The sequence below is a fragment of the Amphiura filiformis genome, chromosome 15 (assembly GCF_039555335.1).
Source record: "Amphiura filiformis chromosome 15, Afil_fr2py, whole genome shotgun sequence".
Lineage (NCBI taxonomy): Eukaryota > Metazoa > Echinodermata > Ophiuroidea > Amphilepidida > Amphiuridae > Amphiura > Amphiura filiformis.
Window position 1 is genome coordinate 41,187,144 of NC_092642.1, and position 14,850 is coordinate 41,201,993.

General features: G+C 33.2%; 1 long non-coding RNA gene across 1 annotated transcript in view; it reads left to right on the forward strand.

Annotated features, from left to right (window-relative positions):
- The first annotated feature begins 8,762 nt into the window (after positions 1-8,762).
- Positions 8,763-14,850, forward strand: part of LOC140171646 (uncharacterized) — a 179,312-nt gene continuing 173,224 nt past the window's right edge. The window contains exon 1 of the long non-coding RNA XR_011861627.1: positions 8,763-8,872. This is a non-coding gene — a long non-coding RNA (uncharacterized lncRNA). The remainder of the gene's footprint in view (positions 8,873-14,850) is intronic.

Consider the following 14,850-nt stretch of genomic DNA (forward strand, 5'->3'; position numbering starts at 1 on the left):
GCAATAATTACAAATTTTTCTTATTCTAACAGCAACGTTTCTAGAATATAAACGAAATGTGGTGTAAGTTGTCATGTAAGTTCAAGAAAGTCGATAAATGAAGTAGCTGCCACATGCTTGAATCTGTAATCTTAACTTAGACGTATTAGAAGTTAACTTGTATTCAATGCTCAATTCCCAATTGACTAATTGTGCCGCAAATCCGTTCCCAGAACTAAAAAAAAAGCAAAATCAATCATTTTCCATTAAAATCAAATCAATAAGTTTTTGTCAACAGCTACAGTAGACAACATTTTGCTGCACGAACAATTACCAGCAGTAGGACAATAGTCTTATAAGGTTCATGTTCTGCATCAACTACACAATCTTAAATTATGCACATTCTTCGGGACATACAAACCTAGATAATTACTGGAGCATGTAAAGACGAACTTTTGTCATGTGTAGCAGGTGCCGGAACATGTTGAAAAGAACGTAATCATGGCCGGGGGCTGGGAAGTATTGTGATCAAAATTACTATTATCCTGATTTATAAACGTCTTTACCGTAATTACTGAATTAAAATTTTCTTAAACTTTGCCATCTCTGCTAAAAATCAGTAGTTTTCGATTTTCGTTTGGAGTTGAACATATTTTAGGTTGAATATCGAATTGTACCAGTTTTTGAAGATCTATTTGTGCTCTTGAGAATCAAAACCAGAAAAAACGGGTTCCGATCCATCAAACACATCAGAAACAAACAGATCTTTTAATGAAAACTAAGCCTGTATAAATGATCATGAAATTTGAAATAAAACTTCTAAATTGACTAATTTCATGATTAGACCCGATACGAGTGGATATGCTATTTATATCTATACATCCAGGGTTAGCATAAACCATATCCCCGGGGAATCAATTGATTTCTCGTCGTCGTCATACATCGCTCTGTATGACGTCAATCTAACATGTTCTTTTACATGTTACAATCCCAAATTGATGTGCAAAATAAATGCTAGACATAAAAACAGACACTTTAAATAACCCAACGTCTTTTTTGTTTCGTTTTGTTCATTCCGGTCAGAGAGCCAATAATCTCAACATCATATGTATAATATACTAATCTTGGCTTTACATATTATTATTTTTTGGTATAAAACTGATGTTGATAAACTATCCTGCATCACACACGTGAGCTCGTGCATTTACAATAAGGAAACATTAATCATTTAATAACATCATTTTAAACACTGCGTTAGAATAAGATAATTTTGATTGTTCGGAGATGAATTAAAAAAAAAAAATAATATTGTACATCATCATTTATTGTAACAATGTTTCTTAATCTTTTCGATTTTCGCTTGGAGTTGAACATATTTTAGGGTGAATATCGAATTATACTAGTTTTGTTTAACCATTTGTGCTCTTTAGAATCAATACAAGAAAAAACGGGCTCGGATCCATCAAACTATCAAACACATCAGAAACAGAAAATATTCTAATGAAAACTCATACCTTTATAAATGATCTTGAAATTTAAGATAAAACTTCGGAAATGACTAATTTCATGTAAATTGTCTGCACCAACTTAAGGTTGCTCAAACTATTACTGATTCTTATTTTCCTTTATTCGCGACTTCAATGCAATTACAAATGCAGAAAAGCTCCTATGAAAATTGATATGTTTGTGAAAAGTAAAGCAAAATTGAGTTTTACATTTTTGTCTGATTACACCACGTATTGAAGACGGTTATTACGATAATAACGATTGTGTCTCGAGTTGTCATGTAAGTTCAAGAAAGTCGATAAATGCAGTAGCTGCCGCATGTTTGAATCTGTAATCTTTACTAACTTCAAAATAGAAGTATTAGACGTCAACTCGTCTTCAATGCCTAATTGACTAATTGTGCTACAATTCCGTTCCCAGGAACCAATTAATCTGCCAACCAATAATTACATCGTCTGATACAATGTATGCGGCTTTTTATAATCGACAAAAGCCCATGTTGCTAAAATAAATTCTCATTCTGTTCTTTTTGCTTTTTATAAAGCAAAAAAGCAAAATCAATAATTTGCCATTAAAATCAAATCAATAAGTTTTTGTCAACTTGTCCAAACTTCATTTGACAAAAGGCAGCCACAGTAAACAACATTTTGCCGTACGAACAATTACCAACAGTAGGACAATTCTTGTAAGGTTCATTTTCTTCAACTACACAATCTTAAATTATGCAAATTCTTCGGGACATACAAACCTAGATAATTACTAGAGCATGTAAAGACGAACTTTTGTAATGTGTAGCAGGTGCCGGAACATGCTGAAAAAGAACGTAATTATGGCTAGGGGCTGGAAAGTATTGTGAACAGAATTAACAATATCCTGATTTATAAACGTCTTTACAATACTGGATTTAATTTTTTCTTAAACTTTGCCATCTCTGTTAAAAATCGGTAGTTTTCGATTTTCGTTTGGAGTTGAAATATATTTCAGTTTTTAGGATAGTAAAACGATGAAAACCCCATTGAAAATATCGAATTGTATCTCAAAATCCAGACTGATTTTTTTGAAGATGAAAGTATTTACCAGTTTTTGAAGAATTATTTGTGCTCTTTAGATTCAAAACCAGAAAAACGGGTTACGATCCATCAAACTATTGAACATATCAGAAAGAAATAGATCTTTTAATGAAAACTAAGCCTTTATAAATGATCATGAAATTTGGTATAAAACTTCGGAATTGACTAATTTCATGATTTGAGATAAAACTTCGGAATTGGCTATTTGAGATAAAACTTCGGAATTAACTAATTTCATGATTAAACCCGATACGAGTGGATATGCTATTTATATCTACACATCCAGGGTAAGCTTAAACCATCTCCCGGGGAATCAATTGATTTTCGTCGTCGTCATACATCGCTCTGTATGACGTCAATCTAACATGTTCTTTTACAAGTTACAATCCCAAATTGATGTGCAAAATAAATGCTAGACATAAAAAGAGAAACTTTAAGGTTATTAATTATTTTAAACTGTTGTGATTTGGTAGTTCACAGCATCTTACGAATGGTAGTGAGCTTTGGCAAAAATTGCATTGCTCAATTCATAGCGAGCGTGTAGAAGAATTAAAATACCACAGATATACTTTTATAGGTGCTGCGGTTCTTGAGTTACGTTGTCAAGAGGGCTGAAACAACAACACGTTTGTAAAACGTACATAACTAATTAACAACAATAAATTAAGCAAGTTTGCAGAGTATACGAGCTGTAGAATGAACTTTTGCAAAACATCAAGGTGTTAATTTTCAATAATATATTGATCTAGATAATGAAAATCGATTTTTAGGTTACATAACTGTAATTTTTAATTACATAACTAATTAACAACAATAAATTAAGCAAGTTTGCAGAGTATACGAGTTGTAGAATGAACTTTTGCAAAACATCAAGGTGTTAATTTTCAATAATATATTGATCTAGATAATGAAAATCGATTTTTAGGTTGCTTCGACCAACAATACCTTGTCTACCCTTAAATAACCCAAAGTATTTTTTGTTTCGTTTTATTCATTCCGGTCAGAGAGCCAATAATCTCAACATTTTTATATTATATACTAATCTTGGCTTTACATATTAATGTTTTGGTATAAAGCTGATGTTGATAAACTACCCTGCATCACACACGTGAGCTCGTCCATTTATAATAAGGAAACATTAATCATTAATAACATTATTTTAAACACTGCGTTGGAATAAGGTAATTTTGATTGTTCGGAGATGATTAGAAAAGAACAAATAATATTGTACATCATCATATTTTGTAACTTTGTTTCTAAATCTTTGCCAGGTGTGTGAAAAATCAGTAGTTTTCGATTTTTGTTTGGAGTTGAACATATTTTAGGTTGAATATCGAATTATAACCAGTTTTTTTTTACCATTTGTGCTCTTTTGTGTTGTTTAGAATCAAGGCAAGAAAAAACGGGTTCGGATCCATCAAACTATTAAAAACATCAGAAACAAAAAGATATTCTAATGAAAACTAAGCCTAATAATAGCCTTTATAAACGATCTTGAAATTTGAGATAAAGAATTGACTAATTTCATGCACATTTTCAGCTCAAAAGCAGGTTACTGAAACTATTACTGATTGTTATTTTCCTTTATTCGCGTCTTCAATGCAATAATCAATATTCAGAAAAGCTCCTATGAAAATTGATATGTTCATGAAAATCAAAGTAAATTGAGTTTTACATTTTTGCCTGATCATACCACGTATTGCAGACGGTTATTACGATAATAACGATTGCATCTCAAGTTGTCATGTAAGTTCAAGAAAGTCGATAAATGCAGTAGCTGCCACATACTTGAATCTGTAATCTTAACTGCAAGTATCAACGCGTATTCAATGCACAATGCCAATTGATTAATTAATTATGCCACAAATCCGTTCGCAGAACCCATTAATCTGCCAACCAATTACATCGTGTGATACAATATATGTGTCTTTTTATAATCGACAAAAGCCCATGTTGCTAAGATAAATTCTCATTCTGTTCTTTTTGCTTTTTATAAAGCAAAAAAGCAAAATCAAAGTTTATGTAGTCCAAACTTCATTCGAAGGCAGCCATAGTAGAGAACATTTTACTGCACGAACAATTACCAGTAGTAGGACAATAGTCTTATGAGGTTCATGTTCTGCATCAACTACTTAAATTATGCAAATTCTTTGGGACATACAAACCTAGATAATTACTGGAGCATGTAAAGACGAACTTTTGTAATATGTAGCAGGTGCCGGAACATGCAGAAAAAGAACGTAATTATGGCCAGGGGCTGGCAAGTATTGTGAACAAAATTACCAATATCCTGATTTATAAACGTACAGTAATTACTGAATTTAAATTTTCTAAAGCTTTTCTATCTCTCTTAAAAATCAGTAGTTTTTGATTTTCGTTTGGAGTTAAACATATTTTAGGTTGAATATCGAATTGTACCAGTTTTTGAAGAACTATTTGTGCTCTCTAGAATCAAAACCAGAATAAACGGGTTCCGATCCATCAAACTATTGAACACATCAGAAACAAATAGATATTTTAATGAAAACTGAGCCCAATAATAGCCTTTTTAAATGATTTTGAAATTTGAGATAAAACTTCGGAATTGAATAATTTCATGATAAGACCCGATACGAGTGGATATGCTGTTTATATCTATACATCCAGGGTAAGCATAAACCATCTCCCCAGGGAATCAATTGATTTCTCGTCGTCGTCATACATCGCTCTCTATGACGTCAATCTAACATGTTCTTTTACATGTTACAATCCCAAATTGATGTGCAAAATAAATGCTAGACATAAAAAGAGAAACTTTAAATAACCCGAAGTCTCGCATGATTTAAAGCAAAAAGTTCGTTTTGTGTTCACGTACCTTTCAATTAGATGTTGTTATTTCCGGTCAAGGAGCAAAATTAATATTTTCAACATCATATTTGTTTAATATATTTGCTTTACATTTAATTGTTTGGTATAAAACACAATGATGATAAACTACACTGCAACACACACGTGCGCTCGCGCATTCACAATATAAGCATCAATCATTAATTATACCATTTTAAACACTGCATTGGAATAAGATGAATTTTGATTGTTCGGAGATGATTAGAAAATAAAATAAAATAACACTCTACATCATTGTACTCGTATGTTGCAATTATGTTTAACAAAATAATATAAGAAGTTTAGTTTCTTTCCGCTTCTAATGAATGGATTGAACCCATTCTTCGGTATCTCATCTGAAGTGCGACACAATTTAGATGAACTGCCAAATGACTTGGGGTAATTGTGGTACCATTTACTGCATTCATTATAGAGAGCCAAACACCTTACGTTGTGGTGTCGGAGCTTGGGGTTCAGAGGCCGGGACTTGTGGGGCAACGAATCTTATTTTGTTATTATAAACCTTTAAAGTCATTTTGCAGAAATTCGTATTAATTGGTACAAATATAATAGCATAAGACCTTTTGAAAATTAAATCCAGGTTCTAGGGTCTGGAGATGGATAATTAATGTCATCTAGCGGTGAATATGATATTTTGGTGGTTTCTCAATATTATACATACTATAATGAGTAAAATAACAGAAAGCAATAGAGAACTATATAAAGATTCAGTGATTATGATTGTGGTATTGATTATGATTATGATTATTATACGAGTAGCATGCAACAAAAATTCACTAGTATCATAATACAAATAATACTAAACGATTCTTACTAGTAAACTGCAACTAAAAGCACTTGAATTTTGCAAAACACGTTTTCTTGTTTTCTAAGAAAATAACGTAAAAATCGTTTCCAAACTATTTGTTTCCACGGTAACGAATATGATAGAATATACTGCTTAGACGAATGTGTCAGTTAATTATTTGCAGATTGTTAATCTGCACTTTAGCCATCAAGATGGCTTCCTAATTACCCGGGGCTTAATTATACGTTTAAACATTAATCACATTCTTTCCATAGTACATTTGGTAAAGTGATTACCACATGTGCCTGTATTCTTGAGTGATAAGTCCTTGGCGAAATCTGCTGAAGTAAGAGGTGGAACTTTACGGCTCTGGAATTATTATTGTGGAGACGGTTTTAAGCATATATGCCACTTGTTATAAAATCCCATTTCTTGTACAGTGAACACCAGACTAGTTATTCGCTTAAAGTGGCAAACTGTAGGAAGCCGATTGTTTTATTTTACTATTGTTACCAGATAAAATTGCATTTATTTACAAAAATACGATTATAATACATGTAGCTATATTGTTATTAAGATTGAGGCTTTTAACTATAAGTGTGGAAATTGTACAAAATGAGGATAATGGTGCGGCTGCGTTTGCTGCTGATAATGTGCATGATGATCATCTCAATAATAATAATAATAATAATAATAATAATAATAATAATAATAATAATAATAATAATAATAATAATAATAATAATAATAATAATAATAATAATAACGCAAAAAAGGGAAAAAAGTCTGTAATATATTTTTAAAATATTTTCCAGGTAATAATAATACGTACCAACAAACTATACCAGCATGTGTTGAAATAGTGCAAGCAGTTGTTTACAACATAAAACCAATTCTGCCAAAAGCTATAATATCCATATCAGGCGCATATGGAAAATTGAATACAATTTCAACAGTGCACACAAGTAGCTATTTTAGCTTCTTCAATATTATATTTCCGTAATGGAAATCTGTCACGCATACAATGTAATTTTTTATGTATTTCTCAGTGGAGAAGCACATACAAATTAGGCGAAATGTTATATAATTCCATTAGTACCCTGGATTTATTCACGGTCTTCGCCCAAAGAACTGCGCGGGAAAAAGGTAACATGTTGCGGAAAATTGTGCGAATTTCAAATAATAATTGCAGTGCAATCAGAGATCATGAGCAGTCATTAGGAGCACTGTTCGTGATAATAATACAATTATGTCGCAAGAATATCGCTGAGCTTTAAGAACATAAGAATATAAAATAAATGGTTTCTAAGACTCATGGGAAGAGTGAAGTATAAGGCACACAAATGCGACATTGCTTGATATTATGTGATACAAACAAGGGAAGAGGCCTACGCATCACACACTAGAACATAGAAACATTCAAACATTACAAACTAGCGCACGAGATCAAATTAATGATGCTTAATCGTTATTCTTAATATATCAATATACAGGGGAAAAGAATTACGCTAGCACAATTAAACATGCAATTACAAATGGAAACATAAAATGCATAGGCAGATTAACCAGAGAAAAAACACTAAAATAATCACCAGCCTTAAGATAAATTTGGTAATTGGTTAAAGAACTATAAAAAGCTATTGTGAACATATTTACTCTTTTTTTCCCTGGAAATCAAATAAGAAATATAAAAACCCACAAAATCATCATCAAAATCATGGTCATTCTTCATCAAATCCCGGTAATGGTGATGGTGGTAGTTCAAATATTGTATTAAAATAATAACAAACGACTATTACAATAATTATTTAGACTGTTCATCTGTTTTTCTGTAGAAGTTGGCTGCAATATCACGTCTTATCTCGAGACGCATCTTCAGGCCTAATGGGCTGGCGTTGAAATGTTGACCCATGACTCTCCCGTGACGTCACTCCAATTGAGTCATGGGGCAATATGTCAGCGCAAGCCTATTAGGTCTGAAGATGCGTCTCGGATGAGACGTGATACTGTAGCAAGCTTAAACATTAAGTCCAAATAAATAGTCTAAATAGTTATTTTACTTTATCTATCTACCCGGGAAATTCAAAATGTTAAAAAATTACTTTGTCACTTTGATGGGTTTCATACATGTATTAATATTATTATCCGCCAAAACTTGATCAAATTTAATTACAAGAATGTATTCCATACTGGGTCACCTTGTTCAAACTCAAATTAATTAACATAACTGAATTACAATGACGAAACACTGATGGATGGAGGCACCACTCCGTATGGCATATATTGAATTTCCATTTTTCTCTCTTTTATTATTCATTATTATGCAGAAGTCAGTCAACGAATTTTAATTCGTTAATTGTTAATCAATTAATTAACTCTTATATCAACCTTCAGGACTCCAATCGTATGCATTTCCCCCTTGTAAATATAAGATAAAATATTGCCAACTAGTAGTAGCAAAGAGAGTATGCTTATTGCAATCTAGTCTATGACGTTTATTAATGTTGCCTTTTTATTTTAATTTCATTGCTAACAGCTCGCAGATTGACACGCGTGACCTGTCTACAAAAACGATCAATGCCGGAAATACATCTCTTCAGTTAGTAAATGATGTTCAATGAGGTTTGATAAAAATTTAAAAAAGGTAAGTGCATTATTTAATTCATATTTATCCAATTATTGTTTCTACGACTGGATGGTTCATAATACACACCAACATCAAAGATAACAAGTTCGCTAGCTTCTTTATTTTCCCGGTAAATACGCCTGGGTCCTGATATGACTGCAGATTCAAGCTAATTGCTAAAGTCACGTTTCCAAGCCGATAGGTATGATGACCTTTTGTGAAAGCAAATAGAGGGGAAAATGAAGATAATCATGATAATTGAAGAAAACTAGGCCATTCCTTACAGACAAAGTGAACAGATTGCTCACAGGCTTCAGAAAGACAATTTCTTAATCTAAGTCAACAAAGTTAATCTAAATTCTGCTCAAGGGTATTGCAACAAACTTGTAGACTTATCTATTTATGTGTTGCAACTTTGAAAGAACATGTTACTTCGCCATGTCCTCAGATTATAAAGAGATGTTTACCAGTTTCCCCAGCTCCTCTCGCTTTAATAATGGAGATTCTGTAATCCAACACACCCTACATATGATACAGTAACCTATGGCTCCACACGTTAACAAATTGAGGTGCTGCTCGTTGAATAGCTGGGACTTGCATGCCTTCGCACCTTTTCCAATTACTGAGTGCCACAAGCTATGCAATATAATGCTTGCATAGCTGTAACATTTTCCAAACTATCTTTAACGGCAACTAGGAACTGTAATATATAAGGCAACGTATTATATCTATTACATCTTAATTCTATTCAAAACACATCATTCGCTGGAATCAGATTCTACTCGCTACTCAGCTCCACTCAAATTACCAAATTCGAAATGGGTTTATAAGTATCACTTACAGATAGGTCGTTTTTCAATTTTTCTAAACAGGAACTGTACAAATTGCTTTGCATGTATACATATCAACTAGTTATTTGTTTTCAAAACAAACAGAAAATGTCACGGGAGATCGTGTAACATACATGCCAATGTACATTACATAAAACTTGTGAATGGATGAACTGATGAATAAAAAAGAAACATCTGGAATATTTTAATTGCATTCGATTGAATTTGTGCTGTAGGTAAAATGTGAGAATCAAAAGTTAATTTATTTTCAAGAATTCTGTAAACAAAATCGTGTTTTATTAAATGTTCTATGCCATGATTAATCTGAATAACAAAAACACTCACCCCACCCTTCCTACACACATTACAAAATCGCGTCGCTGTTATTGATGTCAATTTTGATATTCGTACAACTATCAAACATATTTGCACAATTTAAATACATGATATACACACAATACAAACACTCCCATATACCAACAAATATGTTAGCAAACACACCCCTATGAAATAACACCCAATACCTCAGGTCCCCTGCTCCATACGCACCCCAACACACCCCCAGATAAAGCCTTGACATACACAGCCCACACACCCCAACCCACCCACCCCCACCCACGCCCACAAACAGTAGCTCCAAACCCGTCCAACACAAAATATACACGATATTAATTATATTACGTCAAAAGAATTAAGATGAGATATTGCAAAGTAAATTGCTGTAGAGCTATTCGTTCGAAAAGTTAGTGTTAGCGAATGTACTGCAGAAAACACCAGGAACCGCATAATCGGACTTCAAATTCAGAAGAGCTGCATATACATTGTATTGTATCAGACTGGATGCACATGGCCGAAGTCTGTATCTCAATATTACCCTCACGATAACCTCTTCTGCATTTTATAGACATCCGGTGGTTACGTCAATCAGAATGTGATCTAACAGAGAAAATGTTCTAGAAACCTCTCACTGATATATAAAAGAGAAACATTTATAAACCCTGCCGAAATTTGATACCTCTATTGGCGGCAATATTGAAGGTTATGGTAATGATGTAGTCATTTATTAAATTTTTAAATATTAATTTTTATAATATTCAATTCTAGACCTGGACAGTACCAACAGTTATCACACTTATATATTTTTTTTAGCTTTTTTAAAATAGATTTTCGTTTCTTCATCATCTTATTTATCTTTTCTGCTTTCTATGATAATTCTTATTTCAGGAACTGCCAATATGTTTGCAAATGGAGGGCGCTATTTACATTTATTTTAATTTTAATTTAGCCAATATGTTATTCGTTACATTTCATGTTAAAAAGCTTTTTGAAAATTTCCTTGCTACTTGTTACTTTTTTTCTGATGTTTTAATGCCAATATACCAGTGGTCTATCCCTTGTAATGATGAAAACACGATTTAAGATAAATAGCGCCATCATTGTTTACCTTTTCTTAAAAAATGACGTAGTTTTACATGCCAAACAACCGTGTCGGGGTTGCGTCAATCAGAATGTGATCTAGAGAAGACAATTTTCTAAAATAATTTCTATATAGAAACCTCGCACTGTTATAAACAGAAATATCCCTGCCGAAATTTGACACTTCTATTGGCGGCAATATTGAATGTGGTTATGTTAAATGTTATGGGTAGTGTATTGGCTGTTTTCAGTGTGAGTGAGAATATAGAATTACAACGGGACAATGTCTTCACATGTTCAACGCACTGGTACATGGACGCATTGCTTTAACATCCATTCTGAAATATAATAAGGCATAAATTTGTTGACATTTGTGAATTATCCATATGATTCAACTGCCTGAATGATACAAGGTAACGACGTGTTGGAAAAGCTATATTGACATAATAACAATCGCGGGGCATAACTGGGACATTATTATCAAATATATCAACAGAAATTAATTCTAAATGACTTCATAAGTGTCAATTACAGAAGTGAGTTTTCAGTTTTCCTAAACAGTAACTGTAACGAGTATACACCCCGGGTATACACATCAACTAGTTGTTTGTTTTCAAAACAAACCGAAAATGTCACGGAAGTTCGTGTAACATAATAAGCCAATGTACATTTTGTAAAACCTGTGAATGAATGAATAAGTAAACAAGAACATCTGGAATCTTTTAATTGCTTGCAATTGAATTCGTGCCGTAGGTAAAGTGTGTGAGAATCAAATGTTAATTTATTATCAAGAATTCTGCAACATTTCTGTTACATTAAACACTCCACTTTGATTAATCTCAATGAATATACACGCTTACACGCACCCGTTTTGCACAATAAAATAGAAGATGTAAAGTTCTACACGTACATACCTAGAAATATTTTAGTACGCACAATATATTGACGATATTATGGTTGAATGCTATGTTGATTTTACATCACCTGGTTTAACTCGCATATTAAACATGCACATAAAATAGGACAACGACACAGATATTGACAGATAAAAAGATTCACATACATCCACCAAAAACCCCTACGTACCCACACCCACACATCTACACACCCCGCCCAAACAGTAGCCATAATACCAATCAAACCATATACACTAGCTTTTTATGGGGTCATGGAATATGAATTTCACATTTCTGAATCCTCGACACAAGGGCTATTAAGAGTAAAAGACTTCACTTGATTTGTTAGGAGCGGATTTTTGTCCAATTCTGCCTCTTTTTTTAAACAGGTTAGCAATAGCATGCTTATATAAGCTTTTAAGCTTGCCTTGAACGATTTGCTTGAGCCTGGTCCATACCATAAGAACTCAAGTTTGTGTCCGCCCGGAACGACTGGTTAAACACACAGACAAAATATCAAGTAAGTCAACGCTTCATTTGGCTTCAAGTTCAAGATAGCTATATGTGGCCGTGTGTGTGCGTGTAAGTCGTATTCATAGATACTTCAATTTGGTGCGACATGTATCTCATTTGATAGCGCCAGTCAAACACCATTTAAAAGCTTCTACCTATTTCTATAGAATCCTTAAATAGCTCTAGTCTTTGTGTGCTTTGGCTAAATCCTGTTCAAGTGGTGGTTTACAAAGCATTGTATTTTGTCTAGGTATGTATAACCAACAATAATTAACAATGAGAGGACATTCCTGAACCTCGTTGACTGGGGATGATTTGAAATGACCGCCAATTATGACTGTTTGATATTAAATACCAGCAATGTGGCAAAAGAGACACATTTTTCTAAACACGAAATAAAACAAAATTGACCGGGAGCCGACTTTACGGCTGAATCGTAGTGTACGGTCACACATGTACATTACACTTAAAAGACCGCATGCATTGTGCCTCAATACTACCCTTGCGATGACATCATTCGTCTGTCAAACTTACTCTGACCCTTCAGTTTTTCCTTTCCTAGGTTTGTAATTGCAGCGTTGAGAGGCGTTAGATTGACAATATATGACCTTTTCTGCATCTTTTAATAAGCTATATCCATTGACCATGTATTGATATGATAAACCAGTGAATATAGCAGCAGTCAAATTACTGCAAATAAATCTGAAAATAATTATGATCAAAAAGGTTATATAATGGGGTTTTCAAAACTATAAATAGTCGTATTTGATTAATTTTGTGTAGAATTAATGGAATACCCTATTAACATGTGATGTTAAAATACAAAAGAAGTGATTTGCCGCGCAAAACAATTTTATAGTAATATTCTTGCCCAATAATAAATAAAGTGACAAAACAATGACACTATGATCAAAAAATGAAATGTTGGAAATAATTATCTTTACATTACTGAGAAAAGAATATCTCCAATTTCATTTTATTAGATTGTTTCACGTACCCTGCATGTTGATATAACTGTATGAATAAATGGTACATACATGTACACTTTTGTTGCATATTACTGCTTTTTCTCAATGTCTTTGGAATACAAGCGATAGATTTTAGTAATTTGGGATGACAGAGTAAGTTTATCATCAAACATAATTTCTTATTCTTAAAGAGAACATAGAGAACAGGTTTTGCGTATTTTAATAATGTATGAAACTGGAGAAGAGAGATGAATGATTGGTCAACTCAGTTCTATCGTCTTTCATCATCGACATAATTTGCGACATCATAAGTGGATTCGATCTCAGCAGCACATAATTTGAGATGTTCAATATACATGTACTTTTACTTATGGTAATGAATACCTGGCTGTTATATTTCGAGATGTATAGATTTCTTTTTCATATGGTAATGAATACCTGTATGTTATAACTGCTCCAAATGTGTATGCTGTATATACGATGAATCAAATAATCCGCTTCACAACAAATATTTGCGAACAAGTCGGAAGCGATAATAAAATATTGTGGGATTCTGTATTCAAGAAGGCGGTAATAATTTCTCATCATTGATGGTAATAACTTCTGAGCAATTATTGCTTATACGGATACAGTGGAATGGAAAAGCAAACAGATATTGAAGTACGGTGTATAAAGTAAAAGTTTTAGATAGTGTCAAAGTTGGCACTTAACACTTACAAGTATAACAATTATTGTGGTCGTCTGGTGGAGCGAAGAGTGACATACATGTTAGAAAGTACATTTTCTGTTCAATGCTTTCGTTAAAAAGGACGGTTTTAAAAGTAGACAATGGAATGAGCTGTCAGTTGGCATTACAATTTTGAGCTTACCAACATTAGTTTGTAGAACTTTATAGTGGCCAGAACATTGACTTAATTTTTGAAACGTACACGGATAATGTTTGTGCTCCGACCTGGTTCTCTTTCCAAATACAAAAAAGCGCAGCGATTTATAGTGCGCTTTGTATAAGCATAAACCTGCAAGCCTCAGCACACTTGAAATGAATTCGCTGACCAATGTGGCTAAAACAGGGCATATAAACCATTTCAATAGCAACATTCAGGGACTGGCAGCTAAGACGCGCACACCCTATTCACATTACAATAAACCATCGCAGCCAATATCTGCTGCTCCTCGAGTTTTACGCCTTACAGATTGAGCTACTTTGACTGCATACAAGCCAATGCAATGATTTGATAGACATTGGGGTTACTGTCAATCAAATTAGGATCTTACAAAGAAAAAAAGAAAATGTTCTAGAATGATATATACCACCGAAACCTCTCACTCCGGCCTCTCACTGGTATGAATAGAAACATTTATAAACCCTGCCG